Here is a 7,500-nt window from a genome sequence, read left to right on the forward strand (position 1 = left end):
ACAAATGCTCCCAAATGTCACAGATGCTCCCAAATGTCACAGATGCTCCCAATGTCACAGATGATCCCAATGTCACAAATGCTCCCAAATGTCACAGATTGATCCCAATGTCACAAATGCTCCAATGTCACAGATGATCCCAAATGTCACAAATGCTCCCAATGTCACAGATGATCCCAAATGTCACACAGGCAAATGACATGTCTAGGACCTCAGGAGGACGCCCTGAGCACGTGGAACCAACTCCCGTCTCGATCCAAAACTCCTACACTTCAGGCCAAAAATGATGGGAGTCTATGGCAGCTACAGGAAGGGGAGGGGCTACAGCCACCAAACTTGACGGACACCTGGGTGGGGCCAAGGGATGTATACACACCAAGTTCATGCCAAGACCCCTTATACTTTTTGATATTTTGAGTGACCCGTTTTTTTTCAATGAAGGGGAGTCAATGGCAGCTATGTCTTAGGAAGCACCACATCCACCAACTTGGAGGGTTTGTGGGTCCCCCCAGACAGACTCTCTGGGCCAAAGAAGGGCCCCCTACCTCTTTCACTTTTTGAGTTATTGAGAGTGTACCATCGACTTTTCTGGTTTTCATCCCTTATCCTAACCCTAACCCTAACCCTAACCCTAACCCTAACCCTAACCCTAACCCTAACCCTAACCCTAACCCTAACCCTAACCCTAACCCTAACCCTAACCCTAACCCTAACCCTAACCCTAACCCTAACCCTAACCCTAACCCTAACCCTAACCCTAACCCTAACCCTAACCCTGGGAATCCGGCTTGATGCGAGGATTACAAAGAACCAAGTTTGAGCTGGCTGCCACCTTCCTACGAGGACTTATGACCGTTTTTTATGGTCAAATTTTGACAATTTTTGCATATCTCCAGAACCGTAAGTCGTAGAGACATGGGGACACTTCCAGCGTGTCCGGAGACCCCAAAAATGGGGAGGCGGAGCTTGCTTCCATCCCTCTATCTGCTTTCATTTTTTGTCAAAATTCATTTTTTATGGTCAAGACGTGGTTTTTATCCTATAACCTAACCCTAACCCTAACCCCTAACCCTAACCCTAACCCTAACCCTACCCTAACCCTAACCCTAACCCTAACCCTAACCCTAACCCTAACCCTAACCCTAACCCTAACCCTAACCCTAACCCTAACCCTAACCCTAACCCTTTTGACAATTTTTGCATATCTCCAGAACCGTAAATCCTAGAAACATGGGGACACTTCCAGCGTGTCCGGAGACCCCAAAAATGGGGAGGCGGACCTTACTTCCATCCCTCTATCTCCTTTCGTTTTTTAAGAAAATTCATTTTGTCTCGTCAGGACATGGTTGTTATCCTATAACCTAGTGACCTAGTGACCCAAGTCTCACCAGGTTAAATTTCCTTTGTCATGAAAGTGGGGCATGTTGGGTATCTGGGAATCCGGCTTGATGCGAGGATTACAAAGAACCAAGTTTGAGCTGGCTGCCCACCTTCCTACGAGGACTTATGACCGTTTTTTATGGTCAATTTTGACAATTTTTGCATATCTCCAGAACCGTAAGTCGTAGAGACATGGGGACACTTCCAGCGTGTCCGGAGACCCCAAAAATGGGGAGGCGGAGCTTGCTTCCATCCCTCTATCTGCTTTCATTTTTTGTCAAAATTCATTTTTTATGGTCAAGACGTGGTTTTTATCCTATAACCTACTGCCCAACTGCCCCCAACTGCCCCCTACTGCCCCCTTCTGCCCCCTACTGCCCTACTGCTTCCTACTGCCTCACCCAGACCCCTACCCAGACCCTAACCACTCTCACCCTGTGACGTACACTCACCTACTGCCTCACCCAGACCCCTACCCAGACCCTAACCACTCCCACCCTGTGACGTACACTCACCTACTGCCTCACCCAGACCCCTACCCTGAACCTAACCACTCCCACCTGTGACGTCACTCGGGGCCCCTTGCAGACTACTCGGGGCACCCTAAAACCCAAATGTCACAGATGATCCCAAATGTCACAAATGCTCCCAAATGTCACAGATGCTCCCAAATGTCACAGATGCTCCCAAATGTCACAGATGATCCCAAATGTCACAAATGCTCCCAAATGTCACAGATGATCCCAAATGTCACAAATGCTCCCAAATGTCACAGATGATCCCAAATGTCACAAATGCTCCCAAATGTCACAGATGATCCCAAATGTCACACAGGCAAATGACATGTCTATGGACTCAGGAGGACGCCCTGAGCACGGGGAACCAACTCCCGTCTCGATCCAAAACTCCTACACTTAGGCCAAAAATGAATGGGAGTCTATGGCAGCTACAGGAAGGGGAGGGGCTACAGCCACCAAACTTGACGGACACCTGGGTGGGGCCAAGGGATGTATACACACCAAGTTTCATGCCAAGACCCCTTATACTTTTTGAGTTATTTTGAGTGACCCGTTTTTTTCAATGAATGGGAGTCAATGGCAGCTATGTCTTAGGAAGCAACCACATCCACCAAACTTGGAGGGTTTGTGGGTCCCCCCAGACAGACTCTCTGGGCCAAAGAAGGGCCCCCTACCTCTTTCACTTTTTGAGTTATTGAGAGTGTACCATCGACTTTTCTGGTTTTCATCCCTTATCCTAACCCTAACCCTAACCCTAACCCTATGTCAAAGGAAGGGGCCACACCCACCAAACTTGGAGCGTTTGTGGGTCCCCTCAGACACACTCTCTGGGCCAAGTATGGTCCCCCTACCTCTTGTACTTTTGCAGTTATTGAGCTTGTCCGAACGACTTTTCTGGTTTTCATCCCTTATCCTGACCCTGACCCTGACCCAGACCCTATCCAGACCTTAACCACTCCCACCTGTGACGTCATCCAGGACCTATTCCAAACGACTCAGGACACTCCAAAACGCACTCTAGTACAGTTCCTCAAACCACCTCCAACCACCCACACTTTGTCAAAAAAATGACCCAAGTCTCACCATGTTAAATTCTTTTTGTCATGAAAGTGGGGCATGTTGGGTATCTGGCAATCCGGCTTGAGGAGACGATCACAAAGAACCAAGTTTGAGCTGGCTGACACCTTCCCACAAGGACTTATGACCTTTTTGTCTCGTCAAATTTTGACAATTTTTGCATATCTCCAGAACCGTAAATCCTAGAAACATGGGGACACTTCCAGCGTGTCCGGAGACCCCAAAAATGGGGAGGCGGACCTTACTTCCATCCCTCTATCTCCTTTCGTTTTTTAAGAAAATTCATTTTGTCTCGTCAGGACATGGTTGTTATCCTATAACCCTAACCCTAACCCTAACCCTAACCCTAACCCTAACCCTAACCCTAACCCTAACCCTAACCCTAACCCTAACCCTAACCCTAACCCTAACCCTAACCCTAACCCTAACCCTAACCCTAACCCTAACCCTAACCCTAACCCTAACCCTAACCCTAACCCTAACCCTAACCCTGGGAATCCGGCTTGATGCGAGGATTACAAAGAACCAAGTTTGAGCTGGCTGCCACCTTCCTACGAGGACTTATGACCGTTTTTTATGGTCAAATTTTGACAATTTTTGCATATCTCCAGAACCGTAAGTCGTAGAGACATGGGGACACTTCCAGCGTGTCCGGAGACCCCAAAAATGGGGAGGCGGAGCTTGCTTCCATCCCTCTATCTGCTTTCATTTTTTGTCAAAATTCATTTTTTATGGTCAAGACGTGGTTTTTATCCTATAACCTAACCCTAACCCTAACCCTAACCCTAACCCTAACCCTAACCCTACCCTAACCCTAACCCTAACCCTAACCCTAACCCTAACCCTAACCCTAACCCTAACCCTAACCCTAACCCTAACCCTAACCCTAACCCTAACCCTAACCCTAACCCTTTTGACAATTTTTGCATATCTCCAGAACCGTAAATCCTAGAAACATGGGGACACTTCCAGCGTGTCCGGAGACCCCAAAAATGGGGAGGCGGACCTTACTTCCATCCCTCTATCTCCTTTCGTTTTTTAAGAAAATTCATTTTGTCTCGTCAGGACATGGTTGTTATCCTATAACCTAGTGACCTAGTGACCCAAGTCTCACCAGGTTAAATTTCCTTTGTCATGAAAGTGGGGCATGTTGGGTATCTGGGAATCCGGCTTGATGCGAGGATTACAAAGAACCAAGTTTGAGCTGGCTGCCACCTTCCTACGAGGACTTATGACCGTTTTTTATGGTCAAATTTTGACAATTTTTGCATATCTCCAGAACCGTAAGTCGTAGAGACATGGGGACACTTCCAGCGTGTCCGGAGACCCCAAAAATGGGGAGGCGGAGCTTGCTTCCATCCCTCTATCTGCTTTCATTTTTTGTCAAAATTCATTTTTTATGGTCAAGACGTGGTTTTTATCCTATAACCTACTGCCCAACTGCCCCCAACTGCCCCCTACTGCCCCCTTCTGCCCCCTACTGCCCTACTGCTTCCTACTGCCTCACCCAGACCCCTACCCAGACCCTAACCACTCTCACCCTGTGACGTACACTCACCTACTGCCTCACCCAGACCCCTACCCAGACCCTAACCACTCCCACCCTGTGACGTACACTCACCTACTGCCTCACCCAGACCCCTACCCTGAACCTAACCACTCCCACCTGTGACGTCACTCGGGGCCCCTTGCAGACTACTCGGGGCACCCTAAAACCCAAATGTCACAGATGATCCCAAATGTCACAAATGCTCCCAAATGTCACAGATGCTCCCAAATGTCACAGATGCTCCCAAATGTCACAGATGATCCCAAATGTCACAAATGCTCCCAAATGTCACAGATGATCCCAAATGTCACAAATGCTCCCAAATGTCACAGATGATCCCAAATGTCACAAATGCTCCCAAATGTCACAGATGATCCCAAATGTCACACAGGCAAATGACATGTCTATGGACTCAGGAGGACGCCCTGAGCACGGGGAACCAACTCCCGTCTCGATCCAAAACTCCTACACTTAGGCCAAAAATGAATGGGAGTCTATGGCAGCTACAGGAAGGGGAGGGGCTACAGCCACCAAACTTGACGGACACCTGGGTGGGGCCAAGGGATGTATACACACCAAGTTTCATGCCAAGACCCCTTATACTTTTTGAGTTATTTTGAGTGACCCGTTTTTTTCAATGAATGGGAGTCAATGGCAGCTATGTCTTAGGAAGCAACCACATCCACCAAACTTGGAGGGTTTGTGGGTCCCCCCAGACAGACTCTCTGGGCCAAAGAAGGGCCCCCTACCTCTTTCACTTTTTGAGTTATTGAGAGTGTACCATCGACTTTTCTGGTTTTCATCCCTTATCCTAACCCTAACCCTAACCCTAAACCCTAACCCTAACCCTAACCCTAACCCTAACCCTAACCCTAACCCTAACCCTAACCCTAACCCTAACCCTAACCCTAACCCTAACCCTAACCCTAACCCTAACCCTAACCCTAACCCTAACCCTAACCCTGTGACGTACACTCACCTACTGCCTCACCCAGACCCCTACCCTGAACCTAACCACTCCCACCTGTGACGTCACTCGGGGCCCCTTGCAGACTACTCGGGGCACCCTAAAACCCAAATGTCACAGATGATCCCAAATGTCACAAATGCTCCCAAATGTCACAGATGCTCCCAAGTGTCACAGATCCTCCCAAGTGTCACAGATGCTCCCAAATGTCACAGATGATCCCAAATGTCACAGATGCTCCCAAATGTCACAGATGATCCCAAGTGTCACACGGGCAAATGACATGTCTATGGACTCAGGAGGACGCCCTGAGCACGGGGAACCAACTCCCGTCTCGATCCAAAACTCCTACACTTAGGCCAAAAATGAATGGGAGTCTATGGCAGCTATAGGAAGGGGAGGGGCTACAGCCACCAAACTTGACGGACACCTAGGGAGGGTCAAGGGATGTATACACACCAAGGTTCATGAGATTAGCTCTTATAGTTTTGGAGCTATTTAGAATGAACAGATTTTTTCAATGAATGGGAGTCAATGGCAGCTATATCTTAGGAATCAGCCACACCCACCAAACTTACAGCGTTTGTGGGTCCCCTCAGACACACTCTCTGGGCCAAGTATGGAACCCGTACCTCTTAGACTTTTGGAGTTATTTTGAATGAACAGACGATTTTTCTGGTTTTCATCCCTTATCCTAACCCTAACCCTAACCCTAACCCTAACCCTAACCCTAACCCTAACCCTAACCCTAACCCTAACCCTAACCCTAACCCTAACCCTAACCCTAACCCTAACCCTAACCCTACCCTAACCCTAACCCTAACCCTAACCCTAACCCTAACCCTAACCCTAACCCTAACCAGACCCTAACCACTCTCACCCTGTGACGTACACTCACCTACTGCCTCACCCAGACCCCTACCCTGAACCTAACCACTCCCACCTGTGACGTCACTCGGGGCCCCTTGCAGACTACTCGGGGCACCCTAAAACCCAAATGTCACAGATGATCCCAAATGTCACAAATGCTCCCAAATGTCACAGATGCTCCCAAGTGTCACAGATCCTCCCAAGTGTCACAGATGCTCCCAAATGTCACAGATGATCCCAAATGTCACAGATGCTCCCAAATGTCACAGATGATCCCAAGTGTCACACGGGCAAATGACATGTCTATGGACTCAGGAGGACGCCCTGAGCACGGGGAACCAACTCCCGTCTCGATCCAAAACTCCTACACTTAGGCCAAAAATGAATGGGAGTCTATGGCAGCTATAGGAAGGGGAGGGGCTACAGCCACCAAACTTGACGGACACCTAGGGAGGGTCAAGGGATGTATACACACCAAGGTTCATGAGATTAGCTCTTATAGTTTTGGAGCTATTTAGAATGAACAGATTTTTTCAATGAATGGGAGTCAATGGCAGCTATATCTTAGGAATCAGCCACACCCACCAAACTTACAGCGTTTGTGGGTCCCCTCAGACACACTCTCTGGGCCAAGTATGGAACCCGTACCTCTTAGACTTTTGGAGTTATTTTGAATGAACAGACGATTTTTCTGGTTTTCATCCCTTATCCTAACCCTAACCCTAACCCTAACCCTAACCCTAACCCTAACCCTAACCCTAACCCTAACCCTAACCCTAACCCTAACCCTAACCCTAACCCTAACCCTAACCCTAACCCTAACCCTAACCCAGACCCTAACCACTCTCACCCTGTGACGTACACTCACCTACTGCCTCACCCAGACCCCTACCCTGAACCTAAACCACTCCCACCTGTGACGTCACTCGGGGCCCCTTGCAGACTACTCGGGGCACCCTAAAACCCAAATGTCACAGATGATCCCAAATGTCACAAATGCTCCCAAATGTCACAGATGCTCCCAAGTGTCACAGATCCTCCCAAGTGTCACAGATGCTCCCAAATGTCACAGATGATCCCAAATGTCACAGATGCTCCCAAATGTCACAGATGATCCCAAGTGTCACACGGGCAAATGA

Source organism: Fundulus heteroclitus, unplaced genomic scaffold (assembly GCF_011125445.2).
Source record: "Fundulus heteroclitus isolate FHET01 unplaced genomic scaffold, MU-UCD_Fhet_4.1 scaffold_907, whole genome shotgun sequence".
In the NCBI taxonomy this organism is placed as follows: Eukaryota; Metazoa; Chordata; class Actinopteri; order Cyprinodontiformes; family Fundulidae; genus Fundulus; species Fundulus heteroclitus.